The sequence below is a fragment of the Ambystoma mexicanum genome, chromosome 10, assembly GCF_040938575.1.
Source record: "Ambystoma mexicanum isolate Mex_15411 chromosome 10, UKY_AmexF1_1, whole genome shotgun sequence".
NCBI classification, from domain to species: domain Eukaryota; kingdom Metazoa; phylum Chordata; class Amphibia; order Caudata; family Ambystomatidae; genus Ambystoma; species Ambystoma mexicanum.
Window position 1 is genome coordinate 1,317,027,596 of NC_090932.1, and position 26,799 is coordinate 1,317,054,394.

At 47.5% G+C, this 26,799-nt stretch overlaps 1 protein-coding gene across 2 annotated transcripts in view; it reads left to right on the top strand.

Moving 5' to 3' along the window:
* CHEK2 (checkpoint kinase 2) overlaps positions 1–26,799 on the top strand; it is an 816,762-nt gene that overhangs the window by 372,274 nt on the left and 417,689 nt on the right. The gene's annotated exons all lie outside the window — the stretch shown is intronic.

Here is a 26,799-nt window from a genome sequence, read left to right on the forward strand (position 1 = left end):
TACTTAAGATGCTTGATCTAACTTGCACAGCTTTTGGCTGGTACCCAGGACCATAATCCCAGTTTTATAGTTGTTCACTGCCAGCCCATTATATAGCACCCAACTGTGAATGAAGGCATAGGCGGTGTTGATGGTAAGGGAATCAACTGAGAGAGTGCCGGAGAGGGGGAAGAGACACTGAGTGTCATCAGCATAATTTGCATATGTTCTTTCTGAATCCAGCTTTTCAAACAGAGGCTTAGTAAAGATGTCAGAGAGTTGGCGACATACAAGAGCCCTGTGGCACCCATAAGGGATCACAAAATCACTGTATACCCTAGCCATCTGGTCAGACAGGAGTGACAAGCCCCAATCAGCGGCTTCCTTAGGAAAGGAAGCAGAGTCCTTCAGCCTAGTGACTAGAGTGGCATGGTCCACCCGGTCTAAAGCGGCTGAAGGTCCAATAGCATCAGGAGAGAGGATTGGCCCCTTTCCATGAATCTCATAATATTCATTTTAAATCTATAAGGGTAGACTCAGTACTATAGTGGCATCTGAACCCTAACTGTTTGGGACCCAAGATGTTGTTCAATTTCAAGTGATCCTGGATTTGTTGGTGTGCAACCCTCTCCAGGATTTTAAGCAAAAAAGTGCATTTGTTGTGTGGCGATAATTCCACGTCACTAAAGAGTCGAAGGATGTTTTTTTCAGAAAAGGGGCAAAACAAGCTTGTTTAATAGGTGCCGGGACAAAACTTTCTTTAAAAGAGCAGTTGACAAATTTAGTGATTATAGGGACAAGAATACAGGCACACAATTTGACAACAGTAGCTGGGCAGGGATTGCCCTTGCAGTTCAATTTGCCAATTATGTGTTTTGTCACTGTTTAGGTTACTTCAGAAAAGACAAAAAAATAATTTTGTCCAGGGCAACTTTTTGTGTTGCCACTGGGTAGAATTTCAGGCATGAGGGACAACCTGGCTGTAATATCAGCTTTGTCTTCCACTTGCATGGAGTTCTGAATGTGCTGGCACCATTGTTTGTGTTTATTAATAAGCAAGGGTAGTAGATGGGGATTCGGTAAGATTTTGAACAGTTATTTGGAACTAGGAGCTTCATTTATCCTTTTCTCATGGGATTGCTTTTTTGCCTCAAAGATAGCATATCTGCAAGTTATGGCCCCTGCTGGTATTATCTGTTGGTCATTCTTTTTGTTACAATGACCCTCATATGCACGTTGCACTCGTACCTGGGATACTTCTAGTTTGGAATTTTAGCTGCAACGTTCGATCATAAATTGTGGACTAAGGAATTCTTTGGTCAGAACCTGATTCCTGGTGGAACTTTTGAACATTGATATGCACTTTGCTGCAACTTCACGCAGCCTATAAGCTTTGAAATGGAAGTTGTGGTCTGACCAGCTTTTTTTACTTGTCATGTACCTTACCTGCCTCAGTGCACTAAATCAAACTTCGTCTTCAAGTCAGGACCTGATTCTTGAACTCACATTCGAGGATTGCATCTAGTGTACACTATGCCTGGACATATTTCTGTTGTTGTCAGAATATGGATAAATTGTTGCTTCACTGCGACTGATGCTGAAAATGACAGCCCCTTTGCACATTCATGGGTTCACAGTGAAAATTATTGCATCTCTCTTGGCAGTATGCCTGCATTTTCAATCTTACTGATTGCTGGGTCCGTGCCCATTTGCCACACAACTTATCCTCCAGGTTCCCTATCACAACCACCCGCTATCATTTGGGGGGGGGGATTTCTGTTTGGATGTCAAGTTGTTTACCCAGTCCCAAGGCCCAGTACCCTGTAGGGCCACCCATTCCGACATGGTCTGGAGTGGGAAAATTCAGAAGACCAGTAAAGCCCAAGTACACACTAAGCCAGCAGCACTCCACCTTTCCTCCCCATCAATTGGTCTCGTATTCCACACAACCCAGGTCGTTCTCGGGAACAAGCAATTGTCATCTGTCCACCAATTCCAGTGTATTGATCAATAATATTACATTTGCCTTTGACCATAATTTTTCATTTTCCTAGTCCTAGTACTCTGTTTTCCAGAAAAGAACTTAGAGGACCAAGCTTGTTCATCCTCTGGTGTATAGAACTATCACTTACACGTAACTACTTTGAATTCCAAGGAACCTTTTTTCAGCAAATCGACAGTACAGAAATGGGAGCCACAATGGCTCCCAGCCTAGCCAATCTATTTGTGGAATTTTTCGAAAAACAATATATCTACATGCCTAACCCTTTTGAAAAACACATCCAATCATGGGCGAGATATATTGTTGATGTACTGATGGTATGGACAGGTACAGCAGAAAAGGCAGAAGAATTCCTGAAATGGATTAATAACTGTAACCGACACCTCCAGTTTACCATGAACATCCAAAAATGGACAATTGACTTCCTAGATCTGACCATATTTCATGAAGATGGTCATATATTAGTAAAGCCTTTTCATAAACCCACAGAGAAAAATTCCCTTCTACATTATGAAAGTCACCATGTGAAACATTTTAGGGATAACTTACTATATGGCCAATTCCTGCGCCTCAAAAGGAATAGCAGCCAAAAATCAGCATTTGAAGCAGAAGCAATAAAACCTGACGATTAAATTAAGACAAAGAGGATATCCCAAAATGCTGGTGAGGACATCTGCTAAGAGAGCGTTTAATAACAACCGCGACGCCCTCCTAGAAGATAAGAACAAACAACCATCCAGTGATCGATTGGTATGTGTCAACACTTTCACAAATCTAAGCCTCAAGATCAATCAAATACTGAAGAAACAATGGACAATCTTTGAAAACGGAAATCTAGAAATACCAACTCCAATGTTTGCCTATAAGAAATCAACCACGATAGGTAACAAAGTAAATAGCAGTAAATTAAAAGCGGATACAACAAAAACGACAGGTCTGACACAAACATGGGGTCTTAACCCCATTGTAGGACATTATCCCTGTGGTGGTTGCATGATGTGTAAATTAACACAGAAGACAAAAGAAGTGGACATCGGACTACCTAATATATGGCAACAAAAACAAATGACAAATTGCAATTCAGAATGTTATATATATGATCACTTGTCCATGCAATAAACATTACATAGGCAAAACTAACAGAAAAGTCAGAATGCAGGAACATAAAAGCTGCTTGAAGAACAAAGTACAAAATGCCCCCCTAGTGAAACACTTCATTGAAGCTAAACACGGGTTTGAAGACTTTAAATGGACTATACTCCTCATGGTCCGAGGCCACAATCATAACACTAGAAGTAGAATCTTGTTAGAAAAAGAACAGACTCATCTTCTTAACCCAGAGTGACAAGAAGGGGCTCAATGAGTCAATTGAATGGTTAAAGGTTTAAATGATTCTTAAATGATATAATCTGCTGAATCAACCCCTTATAACCTATTGAAAAATTGGAAGTTCCAAAGTTCTCATAAGTTTTCGAAAATGACTTGTTTTTGCACAAGGGGAGCCGTAAGAGTCATAAACACAAAAGGACTACCCAAAGAAGTAGGAATCTGTTTACACCGAAATTATATACTCAAGCTGGCGGCCATTATCGGCGCTTTTCCTACGTTTTTCAGACGATTGCCTCCATAAACATGGATGCACACACTGGCGACTGTAGGTTCAATACAAGCAAGGATTCTCGTTTAAGCAAGTTTAGCAGTTCCACGGAAGAACGCGCATGCACCCACGCCCAACGCGAGTTCCGCTACAATAACAAGGTAAACAACCGCTAGGAACAACACGGCACTGACTAAAAAATATTTTTCTCTAAAAATAGCAGACTATTGTTTAGGAGCTAACAAAATGAAGATACTAATGTAGAATCTGATAAGTAATTAGATCATGACAATGTTACAGAACTTGACTATCATATAGATATATCATAAACTTGAGGGGATGCAAAACAAGTTCATGATTCTCAATCTCTGACTTTTCCTAGTGGCAATACAATCCACCCCCCTGCACGAAGATTAAAAACCGCAGGCTCCTAAACATCTAAATATGTTGCGCTACGAGGAACAATAGACCGACTGGCATCAGGAACTAACCAGTACAACTCATGCTTAAAGGTAGGCAAAGTTGCTCTCCCTTTCCTATATTTTTGAATATTACTAAACGGACCAAAACTGAATAGGGTTGAGCTACAACGTGCGGCTCATGATTATATAGTCCCCCTATACCATGAGGGAAAACCACAAGTACACATAAGGATCCGCATATAGAGATCCCTTACAATTCTAAACTCTGACCGATAGAGGAAAGGCAGATCTAATGACTCCCTAATTTAATGATTTGATCATAGGTATCGGAGGAAGAACATTCCCTTCCCGGAAAGAAAAATGCCCAATTAATGTGAACTTCTTTCTACCCATCAAGGGAGCTTCTACATTAGGATATGCAAGTAATTGGTGTATCCTGATTTTATCCTGAACACTTTAAAATGTGTTGCTAGAATAATAACGTGAATACTGATTGTGGCCATTTTCTGGTTTTGTCAACGGCTAATACTACAAAAAAAACCTTTTTTTTAAAAAAACAAAAGATTCTTCACTCAGAGAAGATTAGACTATTTGCTTGACTACTCTTTATGATGACTGCTCCTGAAGAAAGTCCCATCACCTGTTATAGAGGACTGAAACATGTTGAGTTTACAATCTAAAACTAAAATTAGATGGTGTAAAAGCATTTAGAGATCTATGAAGATCAGAAACCTACTAAAAAATATATAAGGATTCACAGCAAAGGTTTGAACCTAGATGGTGGTATTAATACACCCTTTTATTTTTTAGAATAATTGGGTTTGAAACGTTATTTGTCATTGTTACATTTGTGTACTTTTGAGAGTGTCTGAAAATGAATTTTATATGTAGCATGTCTCTCTTATTTTAGAGTTTTTTTTATGAAACCTTTAATAAAGGTTATATTTTTAATGAGATTGAATCTTTGATAAGTCAGTAGCTGTTGACATTCCACTCTCCTACCTTTCTTTATATTGTAAACTCTGTTTTCCAGAACATATTTAATCTGTGGGCACAAAACTGATCCATGGCTAGCCATTAATTGGGGAGGGAGTTATTACGTTGGGTATATCCTGCCCGCAGTGCGTCATAGTCCCACCTTTCAAGCCCAGTCCCGTCTCAGAAATACTGCCTGGGGAAACTTTGCGGGGGTTGGACATCTTGTACCAGCGCTTGGGATTACGATAGACCGTCTGACCCAGAAGGTTAAGGGATTATTATTACCTTGTATTATTACCTTGTAGCAATCTTTAGAAATGGAGGCCTGGCGGACACGGTACCTTAAAGTGGTGAGAATACTCCAGCGGGGGCAGTTGTTCCTGGCAGCGGATGCAAGTCGGTGCTTCGTCCGGGGGAAGAGAGGATCTCGTCGTGGAGGAAGACAGGAGTCCGTTGCACTGCCAGGGAAGAAACCAGCCGCGGAGTTCTCAGGTAAAAGGAGCGGTCCTTTTATTCGCGGTCCAGTGGTAAGTGGCTATCCGGTTGCCGGGGTGCTTGGCACGGGCAATTCGACCACAAGACGGCCTGGGATGCGAAGAGAAGAAAGTAAACTGGTTGTGCCAACCAGTCAGGCGAAGAAGCCTCTCCAGCCGGGAGATCTTCTCTGTCGTTGGGAAGTGGTGAGTCGATTCCTCAGGGCTCCACCGGTGGTGTCGTCGTGGTAGGTCGACTCAGCTTCTCCCTCGTCGGATTCTCAGGTCCTGTGCCGACTTCTGAAGTTCCAGTCCCCAAAGCCCTGCTTTTATGCAGCACACCCCATTCACTCAGCCTAGCTGTCAATCAAACATGCTAAGTGGTGAGTCGGCCGGCTCACCACTTGGGCCAATCACACAAGAGTGCGACTTGAGTTACCAAGGTAATTCAGTCCAGGGTGATTAAACCCCCTCCCACACCCCCTGTGGTACCCAGACAGAGGTGCACCACTTTTGGAGGCTTCTGTGGAGAAGCCCGCCAAAAAGTGGAACAAAGGGCTCGACTTGGGTTGGAGTCACAGAAGAGAACACAAACGCCATTTTAGAATCGAGCCCTGGCAAAAAATACCAACCGGCGAATTAATATTAAATAAATGAACCGGTGGTATGTTCGAGGCTATGAGAATTAAATAATTAAAGTTGGTAGCCTCGAACAATGGGAAAATCCTTGCGGTCGAATATAAAAAGTAGTATCCACTGCCACCAGCCAAAACTCGATCAGGGGGGACGGAGATGTGCCCCCTCGACTAACAGACCCCGGGGCAATCGAATTGCCCCGACCAGTACGTCCACAATATGATGGTTTGTACTGGTTTCTGTTCATAATTTGGGACTAGTAAAGCCAATGGTGACTTTACATGCCCTGGGAGACAGTTGTCAGTCCCAGTGTATGGAGTCTATGGTGGGAGGTCACTATGACACCCCTGTCTTACTGCACGGAGGGTGCTGTGTAACACACATAGTAAAAACACATGAGACCCTATGGAGTAAAGGACCACATAGCCCATAAAACACATTAACAGTCAAAGGAACACCATAAATCATGTCCAAGAGTGGGAGAAAAAGAGTCTCACTCTTGGCAGGAGAAAAAAACTAACTCCAGAAATCCAGCAAAGCTGCTGGGGGACTCACTAGGTTAGGAAATTCAGCCTAAAGAGAGAATTCTCCCTAACACCTTTATGCTGTACTCCATGATAACACTGTCTAACATGTAGTAACGCAGCTGGTATCCATGACTTGTACAGAGGGGCTTTGTTCCCAGCTTGAAACATTGTTCCATATGACTCCTTGCCTTATCTGGACCACCCCTTCCATTGAAATGCATGTGTTCCTTTGGGTGGGTATAAGAGAACGGTGCACGGAGGGAGGGTTCTCACTTGCATCGAAGTCTAGTACTTATCATTGTTTTGTTTTTGTCCTTCTTTTTACTAATACATTGTTCACCAAACCTCAGAATAGTCTGTTATTCCACAACATTATGATTTTATATTTGTATTCTTAGACTCCACAGCGACAGATGCAGGCACATACATCAAATGTTTATTTGGCAGAGCCATGAAACATAAAAACATTAACGGTAAAACATCTTCGAAAGATAAAACCTAAAAACAAACCCCCAATTGAAATACAAGGATAGAACTCAGGTAGATACCACAAGTGCCACAACCATGCTAGCAGTCAATTAGTTTTCTCTGGTGCACATTCTCAGTGCAATTTTGAGAAACTGTTAATGCTACTGTCACTGCCTGGTCTCGGATTAACTTCAGGTGTAAAAACTCAAGTTAGGCTGATCTAAAGTCACGGGACCTTGGCAGTGAGTGTCAATGCCGTGGTACGAATTGCTGCATATTTAGGGCACAATAACACAAATTGATCTCCAACTCCCCCACATTTTAACAGAAGTGGCATAGAGATATATTCTCATTAGTGTTGCCTTGGGCCGGAATTAGAACAATGGGAGTGAGTGGGCTCAAATCTAAAGTTTGTAAGCCACCTTCGAGGGGATTGTGTCCTCCGACGTATTCCACATCTATGACAATAATCACCACAGCTGTGCTGCCTCGGAATTTATTTTCAGCTTAGGCGTCCTGCGTCGATGACGTCGATACGCTGTCCTCGAGGGCCTCCGTCTAGGGTCGACGTCACCGGATGTTAATTCTATGACGCACAGCGCCCGTAGCCTCAGTTCCATTTCTTTCCGTGAACGTGTTCGCCTCGGATTTTCTGCGCTCTCGATTCTTATACTTCAATCGAGAAAGTTTGATAATATGTCTTCGTCTTCTTCTACCCCGAAGTCGGGCTTCAAAAAGTGTCGGGACTACAGTGCCAAAATGTCCGTTACGGACCCGCACGACGTCTGCCTCTGGTGCCTTGGCGAGAGCCACGCCACCGACGACTTCAATGACTGCCAGTCCCTGACTTCGAAGGCCTTGCGGGAGCGGAAGAAGTTAACGGTAGGTAGGGTTTCTAAACCCCGTAAGTCGAAATCTGCTGGGCTTTCAGTTGACGATTCGAGGGGCGACTCTCTGCGTCGGCGTAAGTCCAGGGGGGTCTCGGAGTAGGTCCCGCCATTCCTCTGCCTCTTCTAGGCACTCTAAGAAGCGCCGTCACCAGTCGCCTTCCTCGTCAGAGGACTCCGCCAGATGGCGGGTGGCTTGTCCCAACAAGCATTCATCACTGGCGGAATGGGACGCATTCCTCAAGGAGATGATGGCGATTTTCGAATCGCAGGGCACCGTTCCGTCTGCGCCTTCGAGACAAGCCGGCAAGGAACAAGCTAGGGCCACCGCTCGCATGCCTTTGGACTCGGGCAGTCTGGGCGATCATCGGGAGCCGTCGAGGTCCCGCTTGGACAAGGTTGATTGCCATAGCTGTGCCAGGTCCAGGTCCCGGTCCTCGACATCCTCAAGACCGTCAGAGCCTGCGAGGCCTTCTAAGTAGGCAACGACGCCGTCGGCGCAATGTCTGTTGAGGGACTCTCTCGAGACTCCGGCTCCGAGGAAGTCGTCAGCGCTGAGGCCGTCGAAGGACACGCTCGTGGCTCTGGCCTCAAAGCTGTTGTCAAAGTCGTCGACGCCAATTCCATCGGCGCCCTCAATGCCTTTTGAGAATTTACCGGAGGTGCCCTGGAGGGTGGTGGAAACTCAGATGAAGGCCCTCTGCATGTCACTGAGGCCTGTCTTTGAGCCCTTCGCTGGTCATCCCCCCAGGCTTGATTTATTCCTATTCCAGCCTTTGTACTACATTTCAGAGGTGGAAAAAGGGTTGGATGAGGAGGGGGTTGTGCCTCCTAAGGTTCCTGATGACCTATTGTCTGGTCACAGCCAAATGGAAGACCTACGTCAGTCTTTACATGACGCCAGTGGTCTGGACACCTCTCCGGAGGTGGAGTTTTGTAGACCGGAGCCTGGCACTCATGCCGACTCCTCGTACCGGCGCCTTATGTCTAGGGTTGCCGAGTACTTGGGGTGGTCTGCTCCCCCAGGGGATTTTCTTCAGGATGACCTTACGGATATCCTCGACCAAGGTCCACCAACTGACCCAGTACTGCCGTTCCATATGGCTCTACAGAGAAGGGTGGCGGCGGCTTGGACTGCTCCGGAGAGTCTCCCGGCAGTGGGCAAGTCTTTGCCATAAAAATACCGCCCAGCCAGTAGCGACCCCTGCTAATTGACCAAACACCCCACTCCGGTGCGTTTGGTGGTGCAGGCGGCTACAGCCCCAGCAAAGCAGGTGTTGTATCCTACCATCCCTCCTGGTAGGGACGACAAACGTTTTGATGGTTGGGCGAAGAAAGGGTTTTCTTCAGGGGGTATGGCGCTTCAGACGACTAACTCTGTATGTGCCTTATCTTGTTTCACGCATAATATGTGGAACTGTGTTTTCTTAGCGGCTGAACATATTCCTGAAGGGGACGAATGGGATGGTTTCCTTGCTATGGTCCAGGATGGCAAGGATGCCATGTGTGAGGCCGTTCAGTTGGGTTTGGACATGGCAGATTGCGTCAGCCGGGCCATGGCGGCGAGCACCGTAATACGCAGGTTTGAGTGGTTGTGGAAGTCAGGGTTTGCTCCTGATGTGCAGGCCCGGCTCCTCAACATGCCCTTTGACTGTGAACATCTTTTTGGCAGCAAGGCTGACGAGAGCCTTGAGAAGTTGCAGACCTCCAAAGCTGCAGCAAAGTCGTTGAGCCCTGCAGTAGGTCAACCTCTGCCTTTTCGTCCTAGGGCACAGCAACGGAGAGGAGGTTCCTTTCGATACTACTCTTCCTTTGGTAGATCGAGGGGAACTGCCAGTCAAAGGGGCCAACGTAGGAGTACCAGAGGTGGAAAACAAGGTACTCAAGGTGCCAAAGACGCTCTGGCAGTTGCCTCCTTGCCTTCAGGCACTGCCGCAGCCGCTTGGCCCATGGTTCGCCGGTTGGGGGGGAAGGCTGGCGCAGCATCTTGTAGAATGGTGTGCCATTACTTCAGATGTGTGGGTTTTGGAGATCATAGCCCACGGTTATGTCTTCCTTTCCGGCAGAGGCCTCACAACAATCCACCGGGGAAGCTCTCTTTGAAGAGTCCGGATCCGCTCCTTGCGCAGGAAATCCTATCCCTGCTGGAGGAAGGCGCCATAGAACTGGTGACTGTAGCGTAGAGGAACAAGGGATGGTATTCCCCATATTTTTTTATCCCAAAAAAAGACGGGGGATTGAGACCCATCATGGACTTGTGTGGTTTGAACAAGCTCCTCAGCAAGGACAAGTTCAAGATGGTTACTCTATCTCAAGTCCTCTAGGCCCTTCCACTTCAGGAATGATTGGTGTCTCTCGACCTCAAGGATGCTTAATTTCATGTGCCGATTCATGGGGGCGTGGCCAGCGCGCATGGCGTGAAGAAGGAAACTCACGGAGCTCCCGTCCCAGATCCCTTAATTGATAGTACCACGGCGTCTGAAAAACTAATTATGCCATCAAATCTACATATATAGACAGCAGAACCCTTCCCTGCACATTTGGCCCCAACGCTGAACGAAATCGGAACCGGGAAACAGGAGAAATCGGCATCGGCGACTGCAAGCTAGGAACTAGGCAACACGGAGAGACGAGGCCTGCCTGCGGCACGCTGGGGACTGCTGGCGCAGCCATTCCTGATACCCAAGCCAGCGTCGAGCTCTGGCCACCTCCGAGAAAGACTGCAGAGGCATCGCGCCGGGCTCTGGGAGACCGCTGGGAGCCAGAACCTGTAAATCGAGTGCAGGGCGCCAGACAGCCGAAGGGATCTCTCTGCGTATGGAGAGCAGTCACTAAAGACAGAGCGAGCGGCCCCACAGAGGTTCCTGGATCGGAGGAGCCACCAGACTTGCCGGGGCCCCCAGAAGCGGCCACCCACAAGCACCAAGTGAAAGTGCGAGGTGCAACGTGCAATCGCCTGCAGGCGGTCACTGGAGGTTGGCGGATAACGGAAGCAGCGCCTGGAACACCGCTCAAGAGGAGAGCACGCCCCCTGGTCGGGAACCAAGACTCGCAGTGAGTAACCAGGGAAAACCGCGGCGGACTTCCCGCCAATATTAGCACCTCTGGCCCCGGACTGTGATCAGGCCAACTGGTCCCACGGACACCTGCCCTGGGGTGGAAGATGAGGGGCGAACCGTTCACCCGACAGGAGAGGACAGGCACAGGGTGTGCTGTGGGATATACCGAAGCGGCTGGCGGCACCCACACGCATGAGGGGGCCACACAGCACCGCTCCTCCGGAGCACTGAAGCACAAACTAGTGGGTCCCCTGGAACTCCAAAAACCCAGCCGCACACCACAGGACACAGCACTTAGTCCCTATGCCCCAGAAGCACAGTAAGCCCTGCAGGACACACAAATCTGGCCCATAATGGCCGTACGCAGCCACCTTCACCTGTCCTCAACCAAAGGTCGCGGGGCACCCCCAGAGGACGACGCAAGCACTGCCCAGCCCAATGGTAGACCAGGTCTCCACCCGACACACACAAGAACTCCACGAGGTATTCCTGGTCATTGAGGCGCTTAAGTCACACCACAGCAACACGAAGTGGACCGCAACATAATGGGTTCCAGCTGGGATAGGTGACCAACTTTGCCACAATGGCCATGCCACTTGAGATTGTGGAAATGGAATAATCCAGATCTGTGCTGCTAGGAGGAGAAAGCGTGCCATCCCAACCGCAGAGACACATCAGACAAACCCACGTCTGACCAACTACCCACGCACAAGGTGCGGAGATCACTTGTCCCTCGCTCATATGAACGGATCAACAATCCACCCACGAAAGAGGACATTTGCTGGAGACTACTTAGCAAAAAAAAAACACTTGGAAACTGAAAGTGAGCACTGTGGTGGAAGCCTGACCGGAGAACATCATAGGTAGTGTTAAACCCACTCCACGCTGAGAACTTGTAGGGGTAAAGCCCAATGAAATAGACCAACCCCTATCCACGCAGTGAATCATCCGATTGGGCGATGTACCCGGCACGAACCCCTTCCGGGGTGGAACTGACAACCACGAGATACGCCGCCACTAACCGGGGGACGGGACTCTTTGCACCTACCCCATTACAATAACTGGAGGGACCCATACGAGGATGTCGCCCCACCCACCCCCGCCCCCCGCAACAGCAAACCAAAATCATCAATAATGGAATCATTTGCAATGGTCAGGCCCAAACAACAACCACAACACCATGCCAACACAGATAATGAAACACCCATCCCCACAGAAGACCCTAAAACGCACAAGTACTGCAAGCCATCGCAGCGCTCAGATCATTCGCTATCAAAATAGGAGGTCAAGTCCAACATGCAGCTAATGCGCCAAGATGCCCGCAACCTAGCCGAGAGAGTAAGGACGGTGGAAGCTGGCCTACAGGACACTGTAGAGACCACCTCAGATCTAAAAAAGGGTCCAAGAACTGGAGATGAAGAAATTGGGGCAGGAAGGATCTCCCAAGGATTCTCAGCGGAACAAGCCCACAGGTCCCTACAAAAGCAGTCACCACCAGGCTCATACCCGCGCCCAATGATTGTGTAAATCTTAAACTTCCGCGACAGACAATACTAAAATTTTCGTGAGAAGGCAGGGAAATTGGGAGAAATGACTCCAAGATTGTCATGTACCCAGACTACACCCCTACAGAGCAGCACACAAGAAACACTTTTGTACCAGTGAAGGCGAAACTACGGAAACTCAACCTCAAATATATGCTGCTCTACCCATCACGCCTCAAAGTGCTATATAAAGGAAAGGCAGTATTTCTGGAGACTCCAGCGGCATCAAACATATGGCTGGAACACAATGTAGCCGACGAAGAGGAGCCTGAGGGAAAAGCTGACGCAAGATGAGGGGACAATGCGCTTCACGCGAACTACCAGGGGACATCACCCCAAAGCAGACCAACTAAGACCGCCTAATGCTGCAATATCACTGTTAGCTACTCTGGACGGAAGCTCCGGGAACCACACATGCGGCTCGCCACAACTCACCCCACTAGAACCTGTGCAGGCTGGCTGCCGGCACACCACCTGCGTCTAATGACCTGGAAAGGCCCAGACAACGCGGGGGCCCCCGAGCGTTGCCTGTTCGAAGCAACTGCTAGAGGCAGGTCTCTGTTAAGTTTTTTGTTTTGTCATTCAACGGAATGAAGGTTAAAACAGTTAAGACGTCTCCAAATGACAGTTCAATGATCCTTGGTGGGGTCAGGGGAGGGAGCGGGCTTGCTAGGGCCACGCTCCAGGGCGGCGGGGCACCCATACCGCCCAGATGTCACGGCGGAAATTCGTGTCAGGGTGTCAAAAGAAACCCAGAAACCTCCCCCCGAAACACAATGGTGGCAAGAATTAATGTGATGACATGGAATGTGCGGGGATTGGGCACTTAGCCCCGCAGAAACAGGATCAAGTCTTCTCTCCACAGGAAGAAGGTTGGAATAGCCTTATTACAAGAGACCCACTGCACAGAGGAGTCTGTGGCCAAACTGTGGGAACACTGGGGTGGACAAGGATTCGGAGCCACCTATTCCAGGTACGCTAGAGGGGTGTTCACTTGGATCAATCCCCCACCTCCCCTTCCAACTAACCAAGTCGGAGAAAGACCCGGAGGGCAGGTTTGTGATGCTATGGGGTTATATTGAACAAACAGATATGCATTGTGAACTCGTATTTCCCCAACAACATCCCAGCTCACCTGAACTCAATGTATGCCAAAACTGTACAGTATAGGAACGGCTTCTTTATCTGGGGGGGAGACTTCAATTGTGTGAACAATCCGGAACTAGTTGGGACCCTGCCCCCTCCCCCCCAAGCGGCCCAATGGCGGCCACAACTGCGCTAAACTCCATGATTGAGCGCCTGGAATTGGTGGACACTTGGCGAGAATTACACCCAGGGGAAAAGGGATATTGCTATTTTTCATCCCCACATGGTCTCTACACTAGGCTAGACTACGTCTTTGTTGGCAGGGAACACACATCCCAAATAGAAAAGGCGCAATACTTGGGGAGAACCATCTCAGACCACTCACCCTTACTGGTGGAGTGGAGTAACACTGGCCCCAGACCCACTATCCCTAAGTGGAGAATGCCTATAGAAGCCCTTAAAGACCAGGCATTCAGAGACTAACTCCAAGACTCCATAGAAAATTATATTGAGGTGAACATGGGAAGTGTAAACAAAGTAAGTACGGTATGGGATGCCCTGAAGGTGGTAATGCGAGGAGAAATCATAGCGAAAGTGGGAGGCATCAGGAGGCTATTACAGTCGGAATTGGAGCATCGGGAAAAGGAAATTCAGAGGCTAGAAACCGCCCCCCTGGATAACCAACAGGGGAAAGATAAACTTAGAACGCTTAGAGAGAAATGCAGGGAGGCTTGGGGCAGGCTAGATGAATTTGACTACACCACCAGAATCACCAGGGCACACACCAAAGCGGACAGACCCAGTCGCCTACTGGCCTGGCTCTGCAAGAAAGAACACCCTAGACATCTAAACACTACACTAAAACATGAAAACGGCACCCTGCACCAGACTCAACAGAGCATCGACACCTTTGAGCTCTTCTATGCCCAGTTACACTCCCATGAAGTCCAGATTTCCCCAGAAGAGATCACAAACACCCTGGACGAGATAGGGCTACCCAGACTATCCCTCACACAATCTGAAGTCCTAGACGCAGATATAACCTCAGGAGACATAGCAGAGGCAATTAAATCCCTAGCCACCTGTAAGGCTCCTGCTAGCGACGGGCTGTCCTCAGAATTTTACAAAACCTATGAATCATCCCTGACACCCATACTACACAAGGTCTTTCAAGAGGCACACGAACAAGGGGTCCTGCCCGACAGCATGAGAGAAACCCTTGTGGTCCCAATACTCAAACCCGCGGACAAGTGCGGCTCATATTGCCCCCACGCAATGCTCAATTACGATGTAAAAATACTAACCACAATATTGGCCAAAAGAATCTCTGGAATTATAGGTGAAATAGTGCACACTGACCAAAATGGCTTTGTACCAGGTCCAACACCACTCTGAACCTACGCAGACTTCAGCATGTTAGACCAGACCAATCTGAAAGAAGGCTCGTACGCACTACTGTCCTTAGACGCCATTAAGGCATTCAAATCCATTTTCTGGGAATGTTTGATAGCAGTCCTTAAACGGTTTGACTTTGGGCGGAGGTTCATTAGATGGGTAAAAGTGCTCTACACCAAACCAAGAGCGCGGGGGAAGTCCGGGAGGTGCGTGTCTGCAGCATGGGACATAGGTAGGGGCACTAGGCAGGGTTGCCCGTTATCCCCCATGCTCTATATTTTAGGATTAGAACCCATTGCCATCTACTTAAGGAAACAGTTCTTCGATGCGGGCATACAGTTGGGAGGAGTAGACCACGTAATCTCCTTGTACGCAGATGATGTCCTCCTATATGTCAGGAACCCGCACCTGAACGTACCAACTATGCTAGAAGTCTTGAATAACTACGCCATGGTCTTTGGAATATAGTTCAGCAGGCAAAGGTCCTGCCTGTTCCCCCAGGCAGACCTGAGGGGCAGGAACAAGGAGGACCTCCCTTCGGTGGGACTACAGTGGCAATTAACCTCATTCCGATATCTCGGGGTCAACATAATGCACACACCTGAACTAATGTATGAGCACAACACTAAGGCAGCGCTCCCCACCCTGCCTAAATCAATGGACTTCTGGTCCAGGCTCCCCCTATCCATGATGGGCAGGGTGTCTATCATTAAAATTGTTCTCCCCAGATTCCTCTATGGGTTCCAAAACGTGCATTACTACATCAACACCCCTTCTTTCGCCTGCTTGATACTGTTTGGGAATTTCTATGGGGGAGAAGCAGACACAGAATGGCACTATCCACACTGGTCCTACCACACAAACGGGGTGGGATACAACTCACAAACCTAGAGAAATATTACTTAGCGGCTCAATTTAGCTTTATAACTAAGTGGTTAGCGGATGAACCTACGTCTGAGACTACTTTACTGCAGCACATGATTTCCCCAATACAATTACAGGAACTCATCTGGGCACCCCGGCATCTCCTGAGTGAGGAGCCTTTACTGGTCGCCCTGGGAAGGAAAATATGGCAGAGGTCCAAGACACTCTTACATGCGAAACACCCATACTCCCCGGAAATTCCAATGATCTCAGACCCAGGCAAAACCAATGCCGATTTGAAGAACATCAGACTCTGGGAAAGGAGAGGAGTCTACACCTGGGGGTCCTATATGCGGAGGCACTTTCCGAGAGTGTGCCTCGCTACGAGAGGAGGACGACATACCTAGCGGCCAATTCTTATGGTACCAAAGAATCCGCAGGATAGCACGGACTAAATGGGAAACCTGGCCTGAGAAACCCGAAACAAACCCCTTTGTGACATTACTATGTAACCTTGGGGAGGGTTGGAAACCAGTGTCCCAAATATACGGTCCCTTAGCGACATCCCAAACCCTTGCAGTGCTGAATTGAGATCCAGGTGGGAGGAAGATCTAGGGGCAGCGATGACTGATAAATAATGGGACAGGGCTCTTGCTTACCCCAAAGAAGTGTCCACGAATTCCAGGTTCCGCCTCATCCAGCTAAACGTACTATACCGTACGTACCTAACCCAACACAAATTAGCGAAGTTCAACAAACCGACACAACCTAACTGCATCTGGTGAAATACCGACGAAGCAGACCTTTTCCACATGTTATGGGAATGAACCAAGGTGCAGAACCTCTGGGCAGGGGTAGAGCAGGCTTGCAAAAGGGCAGGTATGTCTCGATGCGAATGGTCGCCCAGTGAATGCCTATTAGGAACCTATCCCAGGCTAGCTAAACCCAAACACACAATGAAACTCAAGAACGTAGCGTGTGTGCTAACCAAAAGAACAATTGCAATGGCTTGGAAACGACCCTCTGGCCCACAATACAACACATGGTATAGAGAACTGGAGCGCTGGTTGGGCGCTGGAACTAAAGCTTGGGAAGACAGTGTCGCCAGGTCTGCGAATGGTTCGCGCGGGACACTAGATGCCTGGAGAAAACTAACATGGAGCATGTTCCACCCCTCAGATGTCAAGCACCCATGAGCGCTTCTGCCCGAATGACAGAGACTTGCCACCCATAGTGGCACCTAAGATGGAACACCCATAGTCCGGCTGGGGCCCTCCCCCCCGCGCCTTCCAGACACCCCCCCACACCGGACTACATTGTCAACAAATGGAGACAGTTCATGTTGTTTCTGTTCTTTTTGCGTTCGTTCTTCCTTTCTCTTTTTCCTTTTCTCTATTTTTTGTAAGTTACTAGTTATGTTGTGCAACATCTACAGACTAAAAAGCGATATCATGCTAAACAAAGAATGCTAAAGTTGTAATTATGACGAAATGCCAATAAAGAAATTTCTAAATAAATTCATGTGCCGATTCATCCCAAGCACAGGAAGTACCCGAGGTTCGCGACTCGCATTTTCAGTTTCGGGTCCTGCCATTCGGTTTGACCTCCGCCCGAGGGTCTACACCAAGCTAATGGTGGTGGTGGCAGCGTATCTCAGGAAAGGGGGGGGATTCAAGTCTACCCCTACCTGGACGATTGGTTGATGAGGGCATGCTCTCCCGAGCAAGTCCTGGATCATCTGTCCGTCACCTGCCACTCCCTTCACAAGCTGTCCTTCTCCCTCAACTTAAAGAAGTTTCAATTGTCACCTACCCAGCGGCTCCAGTACATCAGAGCAGTGCTAGGCACATCCCTGGGGCAGTGTTCGCCTCCCCAGGTGAGGGCTCATCACATTCTGCAGATGGTGGACAAGTTTCAACATGCCCAGAGTCTCCCGGCGTTCGAGTTCTTGTGGTTGCTCGGCCTCATGGCATCCTTCATTCTATTGGTGCCGGAGGCCAGACTGCGGATGAGATCTCTGCAGTGGGCTCTCAAGATGCAGTGGTTGCAGTCCTCCGTCAGGATGTCGGATCCCGTTCAGGTGCCGTTGTCTGTTCCCCAGGATCTTCTGTGGTGGGCCGACGAAGGCAATCTGATGAAGGGAGCACCATTTTGGCTACCCTGGCCGGAGGTGACAATCGTTACTGACGCATCCCTCACGGGATGGGGAGCTCATGCCAACGAGTTGACAGTCAGCGGTCGTTGGTCTCCGTTGGAGTCCAGTCTCCACATCAATCTTTTAGAGCTGAGGGCTGTCGGGCTAGCCCTGAAAGCTTTTCTGCCGTCTGTGCGGGGGGAGAACGTCCTGATTATGACGGACAATACAGTGGCCATGCACTAACTAAACAAAAGTGGGGGGCAAGGTCACTCCCACTGTGCAGAGAGACGATGCAGCTCTGGTTCTGGGCCATCCAGCAGGAAACTCAGCGGCGGACGCTCTGAGCAGGCAGAGCACGGTCTCTCGAGTGGGAGCTGGCTCAGGAAGTTCTCTTGGAGATCTTCGCCCTTTGGGGGACCCCACAAGTGGATCTCTTCACCACCAGTGTCAACCGGAAGTGCGACAGGTTCTGCTTGCAGGAATTTCCTCTAAGAGGAGCCTTAGGGGACGTGTTCGTAGTAGAGTGGTCCTTCCCACTGATGTATGCGTTTCCTCCAGTCCCCGTCATTCCGCAAGTGTTGCGGAGGCTACAGAGGTTTGGTTCCCGAATAATCCTCATTGCTCCGGCATGGGCCAGGAGAGCATGGTACCCGGACCTTCTCGACATGTCCATCTGCCCTCCATGCCGTCTTCCCTATCGAGACGATCTGCTCTCACGGAAGGGGTTGGGTTCTCATCCAGAGGTCAAGTCTCTCAGCCTTCGTGCTTGGTATCTGAAAGGTTGAGGTATATGGATTGGCACCTTCCTGAAGACGTGATGGAGGTGTTGCTTTCGGCCAGAAGGCCAGCAACAAAATCCTTGTACCGTTGCCGTACAATACCCCTAATTTGTCATGGCTTGTGCACCTGCCCACAGGCTAACTATCTACATGTTTGTTGAAGCAGAGAAGAATCCACACTCTTAAATGGCAGGTATTGCCCATATTTCCAGGTTTTATCCAAAGGTTATGAAAAAGGGTGATCCAAACCTGCTTGATGGTATGTTTATATTGCAAATGTGATGTCATACCAGGCCCCATAGTTGGCTGTGCTATACTTCATCATGGCTACGGCTACTTCACATTCTAGACTTCTTCCATGCTGGTCAACTAAGGAAAAACAGATCTCTATGGTGAAAGGTGTCTAAATCCTCTTTTGATCCTACAGTTTACTCCAAATACCTCAGTGTGTTCAGTGTCACCATATCTAAAGCTTAAGGGCCACTCTGTAGGGTTGTAAAGACTGGAGGGAGGTGTCTGTACTCCTGCTCTCTATATAGGAGAGAGGCGAGGCACAGACGGCCCCTGCCAAGATTCTCTATTTGGTAAAACGTGGGCAAGCATTCAAGGCCTAGCTTCTCAGGAGGTGATGCCGGTTGGTTCTTAAGTACAGTGTAGTCCCCGAGCACCCACAAAGGAATGTCCAAACACTGTATTAGTGAAAACAGTCTGTATATAATTAAGGTTCAAGGGTATATACACAATCTCAATAACTCACTTTGTGCTCAGTTAATCTACAATGACAAATATTTTCACAGTTATACATGGTACCACAATTACTATCAGATTTCATTAAAGTGCATCAACTGGACTTCGTTTAAATGTCACACAAACCAAGTAATAAAGAGAACCAACACTAGACATAGGAGGAAAAGCAGTTGGTTAGAACAATTGGCAGAATACTAAACCCCTACCACCAGGCACAATTCTGTATGCCCCCCACCCGGGCAACCTGTAAATAAAGATATATTGTACAAGCCCAGTCCATATATTGTTCACACGAGTCTTATTTCCTTCTAAATAGTTTTACAATCCCAATGTAGCTGAAATAGCAGAGTTCGACGTCGGGTCTTTGACGGATCCTTCTTTAGTGGCTCCCTTTAAGGCAGGAGCCAAGGATCGTCAAGATCCCACGAGGAAAAGGGGGTGAACACTGTTGTTGCGGCAGCAGCTTCGGTTCTTGCAGTGCTCGTTGACGATCGGTTGAAAACTTCCTGCAAGCAGAGGTGTGCGGTGCACATTGACGACGGGTGTTTGTTGTCGCAAAGAGTCAATGAAGAACTTTGGCCAAGCAAGGGTGTCGGCGTCTGGCATCGGTGAACGGGACGTTACCACGGCTGGCTTGAGTAGCTTTGTCGGCGTCTGAGGTCTTAGGGTGGCGGGAAAACCCACCAGCGGATTCTGCTTGGTCATCTGCGGCCTTGACTTTTTCATCCGGCAGGACGAAAGCCATCGATGTTGAACAAGGGAGTCCTTGGATCAAAATGTTCTAAGGCAAAGGGAGCACTGCGGCTCCGGTCGGCGATGGCAGTCAGCGATGGTGGACGGCTGTTCGGTGCTTCTCTTCGTCCTCCTCGGCAGTCCCCTTCTCCGGTCGGCAGCCTTTCGTAGGTCTGTCTACCAGGGAGCTTTGGCAAAGGGCAGCTGGTGCACGATGGTCCCTCGTAGCTCGGGAAGAGGTCTCCTAGCCAGGTCCTCTCTTGGATCAGTTCCTTGAAGGCACAGCAGCTTTCAGATTAGCGAAGGACAGCAACAGCAGTTCTTCCAGTGGTCTTCAAAGTTGAGTATCAGTTTCAACTTCATCTTTAGAACGATTTATAGCAGTGAGAGGCCCCCGGATATATTGTTGATTTCCTATTCATTCTGCTCGGTGACACTCAGGCAACCAATCATTCAGAAGGGCAGTCAGGCAGCCAATCAGGCGCATGGTGCATTCAGGCCATTCTTCGCCATCCAGACACTCGCAGCACAGAATGTGGATTCGGACAAGCACTCTGCCATGCAGCACTACACACTGCATTCATACCTGTTTCGGGCAGGGCTGTCTCAGTCATTGTGTCAAACACCAGATACTAGACACCCATAACACAGAATGCGTATTCGTCACACACTCCATTCACCCAGGCCCCACCCCACAGGCGTACCCACAACATAGTCATTGGAAAGGCTCCAGCCAGTCTGGCCTGGAGTTTCCCACAACCCCATATATGGAACTTCACCCAACAACCAATCAGGGGAAAGGGACAGAGTCCGGGCTTCCCAGGACTTCGGGAAAAGTAAGGTGACAGCCGATAGAAAGCAAGAGGCCGCAGGTCCCATCTTGTTTCCCATCCCGAATCAACTGATTCCAATGACAGGGCCTGGGCATCCCAAAACGGAGGATGCTCAGGGCAACTGTCAATTCACCACGGAGCTGCCACCAGCCCGTACTCTGCTCTGTGGGCCACACAGGTGCCCAAAAACATGCACTGGGTGTACATGGTCGTACTCACACCCATGGGTGCCATAAGGGTATCCCAAAGGTCTGTTCACCAAATACAGGAAGAGTTGCACCGCCAGGAGTCCCACATGAACTCCTGCGCGTAAACCAAGACGTTGATAAGGCAATAAAGGACAAGGATACAGAAGCCCTGTCCCTCTGCATTTCCAGCATCACAGGGGTCACCCTGACTAAGCACAGCAACCTAACAGCAATGTTCATGTGCATGATGCAATGGGGAGCTGAGGAGACACTTCTGTTAATATTCTACCTAATGGGGGCAAGGAAGGTCCCCATCCATTTACATTTATTCTTAATAAGCTTAAGTGGTCAACGCTTGGGAACTAAAATCCATTCCTCTGGATGAGCCCAATCTCTTCCCTCCTCGATCTTGCATGCCACATTAAACTGAGACAAAGTTTCTATACAGAATTGAGCAATTCCACCAAAACTAGTGTTTACATTTATTACTGCTCTTTATGTATGCTCAATATAGTTGGCACACAACGTGTCGTGAATACTGCGATTAATCGAGCATATTTGTCCCTTCTCCCCAGGGGTAGCCTCCCCCTTTGAGACTAGAGATGTGAGCCCACTCTGCAAGACCCTCCCTAGGGTCTAGACAAGTGGGCCTTCACCTGGAGTGACTCCCCCTTGGGTGACAAGGCCCCTCGTTCCCAGGAGGAACTCCCGTAGCTGCATACCATAGTCGCATATATGGGACTTTCTGCTACGAAGAACAATGTAACCTCTGCATCTTTGGCTGAAAGCCATGCTGAAATAAACCAACCCGAAAAGATGTCCCTTTTGATATGTGTACTTAAATGAGACGAGTGGAGTACCTTGGAGGAAGAGAGCTGTGGGGGGGGGGGGCTGAAGTCACAGAACGCCAGTTTGACATGCCGTAGGCCCAGCACATCCGACAATAGAGAAGCTGTTGCAAAGCCGGAAAGTGGAATCCTGTAGCTGGTGGTGGTACCACGTCCATATCGTGGTGGGAATCACGGCCAATGAACCACGCAGAAACCGACTGAGAGGTCTACACGTTTACAGGTGAATGTGAGAAAATATCACAAGGAGAGTTGCTACAGACACAACACTAAAGAGTACAAGACCCAAGAATATTGTGGAAGAGCTACATGAATTAATCAAGGAGATATCCAGAACCTGTTATAGAAGACTGTGGAAGGAAATGAGCAGAAGATAGACACTGATATAAAGAGGCTATTGGAAGAAAACCAAATACAGAGGAATTAAGCTATTCTCCTTGCCTCGTTTAAGTTGATTATATTAGCGATGGGGGTCAGGTAGAACTGGATTTGGACTAAGGACATTTCTTTATTTGAGACTTCCTGACGACAGACAGTGCCTTTTTTAGTTCTTTTTAGATAAGCAGGGAAACCCCCCTGGCAATAGGGAAAGATGGGCCTCATTATTAGTTAATTAAAAACAAGTTAAAATGTCCTCAATGTGTCAGACTCGTTCTTCCGACCCACAACAAAAACCCATGTTCCATTGATAATCGGGTATTATGTAACCAAGGTTTCCAATAGGAAGGGGGTGGTACACGCCCTGATGAAAAAAATATATATTGAACGCTGACTGAGGGAATAAGTCAACCTCCCCAATGGTGAGGCAACCAACATTAACAATAACTGAGGCACTTGTGCCTGCCTGCTTCTGTTATCATTGTGTGCCAACTGGAGGCAGGATAAGTGTTGCATTTGTCCTTTCTCTTAAAATCGAAATTTGCACAATAGACATGACCAGTCACAGGTAATTGGTAGTTGTGTCCAGAAAAGTGTCTTCTCAATATTGAGACAACCTGATAGATCAACAAGGAATACCGAGGCTTAGTACCACCAAAAATTGAATCCGCCAGTCACAAAATCAAAGTTATGAATATAACTTTATTCTGTACAGATTCAAATATCAAAGCAGATAGCTATCTGGCTCCCAAGCGCCTCACAGTGTGTACCAGCAGACACTGTGAGGGGAGGGAGTACTGGTCATCACAAAGTATGTAGTATTTATACACAGTCCTGGTCATAGCCCAGCCATTCTCCAAGCAAATAAGTTACAAATGTGGGTTTGTGCCCAGTTCTCATAACACATATAACAATATTAGTATACACTTTTGACATGTTGTCCTATCCTTGAAGATTCAATGGTGATGTTGGTTTTCCATCTTAGGTTGATCCTAGTTTCAAGAAACAAATTCATTAGTTTATTGCTAAAGCACATATTTTTAGTTTGTCTACCATTCAGTTCTGATGTTTGTATATGGCTGATGCTATTGATGCAGACAACACTTTGAATTGAGGTTCACTGTGGCTCCAAGGTTCCTTAAATATAATGGCAAACTTTGTTGTATTCAGCTGTGTAGATCTTTCCTTGTTTCTTGAGCTTTAGGATAAGTCCTGTTCCAAGAAATGCACAAAGGATTTCTTCCAGAACTCACAGCATTAGTTACTTTGCATTGTATGTCACTTTTTGAGGGAGGATGAGTCTGTAGACATAGATAACACTTTGAATGAGAGTTCATTCTGACTACAAGGTCTCTTTGCACATAACAAATAGTCTGCTCTTGGCAGCTCTAGTGTTGACATAGGCTCAAAGGTCAGTCTGCTCTGGCAACTGAAAACATGGTTAATCATTTCTGAACAGAGAGCAAGAGTCGGAATCAAAATGGCAGATGTTTTCCAAAATGGCGAAGTCAATTCTGTCTAGATCTTGTTAAGCATAGGTTTTTAATACAAATGCGAAATGGCTTACGCCAATGTTTATAATCAGGCAGTGTTTATGCAAATATGGTTTAACAAACCTGTAACCTACTGATTACCTAGAAGCTTCAAGACCTGAGAGAGACGATGTATACACTTCAGCAGGATCAAGAGGACGATATATATGTATCTGCAAGAATCCATCCAATGATCCCTGAATGAAGTGGGACTTACCTCAGTAGGTACTTTGGGGGGGGGGCACCCCCCATCCTTGTGATATTGCAGGGCCTTCATAGTGCTGGAGGGTATCATCCAATGACATTTTGTTCCTAAGTGTCATACAGCACAGAAATCACTGAGTCCTAAATGTTCAAAGGTCTTTATTCTTTGTGGGGGCACAGGGCCACATCTCTCTCTCGTCTTTCATGGACCCTCCCCAATAACCCAGGCATCCGTAACTCCCAGTTAGTTCAACCAAACATTGACCCCATACTCTCTATTCGCTGCCTTACACTTTGAAAGTTCCCCAAGTTCTGGCTATCTAAACTCCTTTAAGTCCTAACTGTCCCTACTCTATCCAAGGGTGAGTGCTCTAATGAGGAATGGGGATCATGCCTTGCTCTTAATAATTTTTATTATTCAGGCTGGTTTACTTCTCCCACTAAGCTTCTGTTCTGCCGATGTTTACCTATGCCTAGTCCTTGCCTCCACCCATTGATATTTGGCCTGCCCCCTACTTCACTAGACCCCACCTCCTCCTTACTTCACTACACTCACCTCCCCCTACTTCACTTCTCCCCTTCCTCCCACTACTACTCCCTTGCTCCCCCCACTTCTAACTTCCTCCTCCCCCCTACTATTCTCCTCGTCCCACTACTACCCTCTACCTCCTGCCACTACTAGCCTTGTCCCACTACTACTCCAACGCCCTCATTTCACTGGGTACCATTCAATTCAGATTCACTCCTTCCACTAATCTTTCTTCACTGGCCACACAAACGCACACACACTCAAACTGCACAGCCACTTTCACTCCTTTTTTACGCTTGTCTCCTGGTCGTCTTCCACCTCCTACCTCAACTAAAAAACCCACACTTCATGTTTTCTGTTCCCTGCTTAAATATCACTCCCCTTCTGGGTAATGGGCTCCTCCCCATGGTAAAATTTGGCCCGTCTTCTTCACCAGTGGTGTGAACCTGCATGAGGATGTTTTGAAAAGGGGCCAATTCGAACCATTTTCTCTGAATGGGTCCACTGTTTACCAATGATGGCGACGTAGGCAGACCAATGGCTCCCTATGCAATTGGATTTACCTATAAGTCTTTTTGAAGAGGGTGGATTTGCCTGTCTTTGTGGTCCAGGGTGCTCTTGTGCAGGCTCGCTACGGCGGCTCTGCATGGCCTTTCACATTGCCATGTAGTTTGGCTGCCTCTGTTCTGCAGTGCTGGTGCTTCTGGCATTCTTCAGGGTTTGTGCTTTGGTTTTTGCCTCAATCTTCCTCGCATTCGTGGATCCATGCTATTCTGATAGCAGTGCTGATTTCTCTGGGGTTGAGTGTGTCCCCTCCGCTGCAGTTTTTATAAAAATCGGAAGACACAGGTAAGGCTGTGGAGGTAATCGTTCACAAGCAAGTATGCTGGTACACTGGGTGGGTGTCAGGGATATGGGTCCTCTCCAGGTGTTAGCCAAAGGGGAAAACGAGTTTAGGATCTCTCCCCACACTTCTGCAGTGAGGGGCGTTTTACCCTTTTCTGACAAGGTCATGGACTTAACCTTGTCACACAGGGTAACTTCAAGGTTCAATAGCAATCTGTCAAATTTCTCAGTTGTTTCCTTAGACATATCTTTGTGCCAAGGCAACAAGTATGAGCTATGACACTGGGACGACAAACTGTACATCCTATTTGCCTTGTTCGCGTAGTGAATTACTAGCTGCCTTGAGTTACTGCCATCCACCCGGTGTTTTCTTCTTGTTATTCTGTTCCTAAATTTTGGGAATATAAAGTCGTCTGATAGAAGATGAACACTGGTATTTGTTTATATTTTGCTTGCATTCCCCATGGCCACTGATTAAAACCGTCCTGTGCCCTGCTGACACTCGGATACATTTGCATGTCATCTGCATAGGAATCAAATTTACGGCACTGGAATGGGGGCCGCAGGGTTCGGAATCAAAACAGTCACATATTTGGGTTATTAGTGACCATTTGAATTACATTATGAGGTTTTGGTTTCCTGCTTGTAGTAACTATGGAGAGTGATTATTTAGGAGATCAGTTGCGGTCTACCATCAATGCTCGCTTCCCTTTCCTGATTCCACTTCAGCCCTACAATAACTTCTGAAATTACTCACATATTCAAACTGAAGGTGAGGTGCGCGCTTTTGATTCTGGATGAAATGTTTTAAAAAAAATCTTTTTTATTCTTCGATTGAGAAAACGCAACCTTCTAATTAAACGAAATTCCATTACAATTGTTGAAATACAATACATAGGAGAAATCAATAACTTACACAATTAATAAAACACAGTAGTTTAAACTGTTCATACAATTCCTCAATCAATGTAAAAAAACTATTAAAATCCTATATTTTTCCATTTCATTACTCATTGAAATTTCAAAGGAGCCATCTTTTAAAATCCCTGAGTTTCATTCTCTAATCGTCTTCATTTTATAACCCCGCTAAACGTATATAATCACACCTCAATGGTCTCCAAGTTTAGTA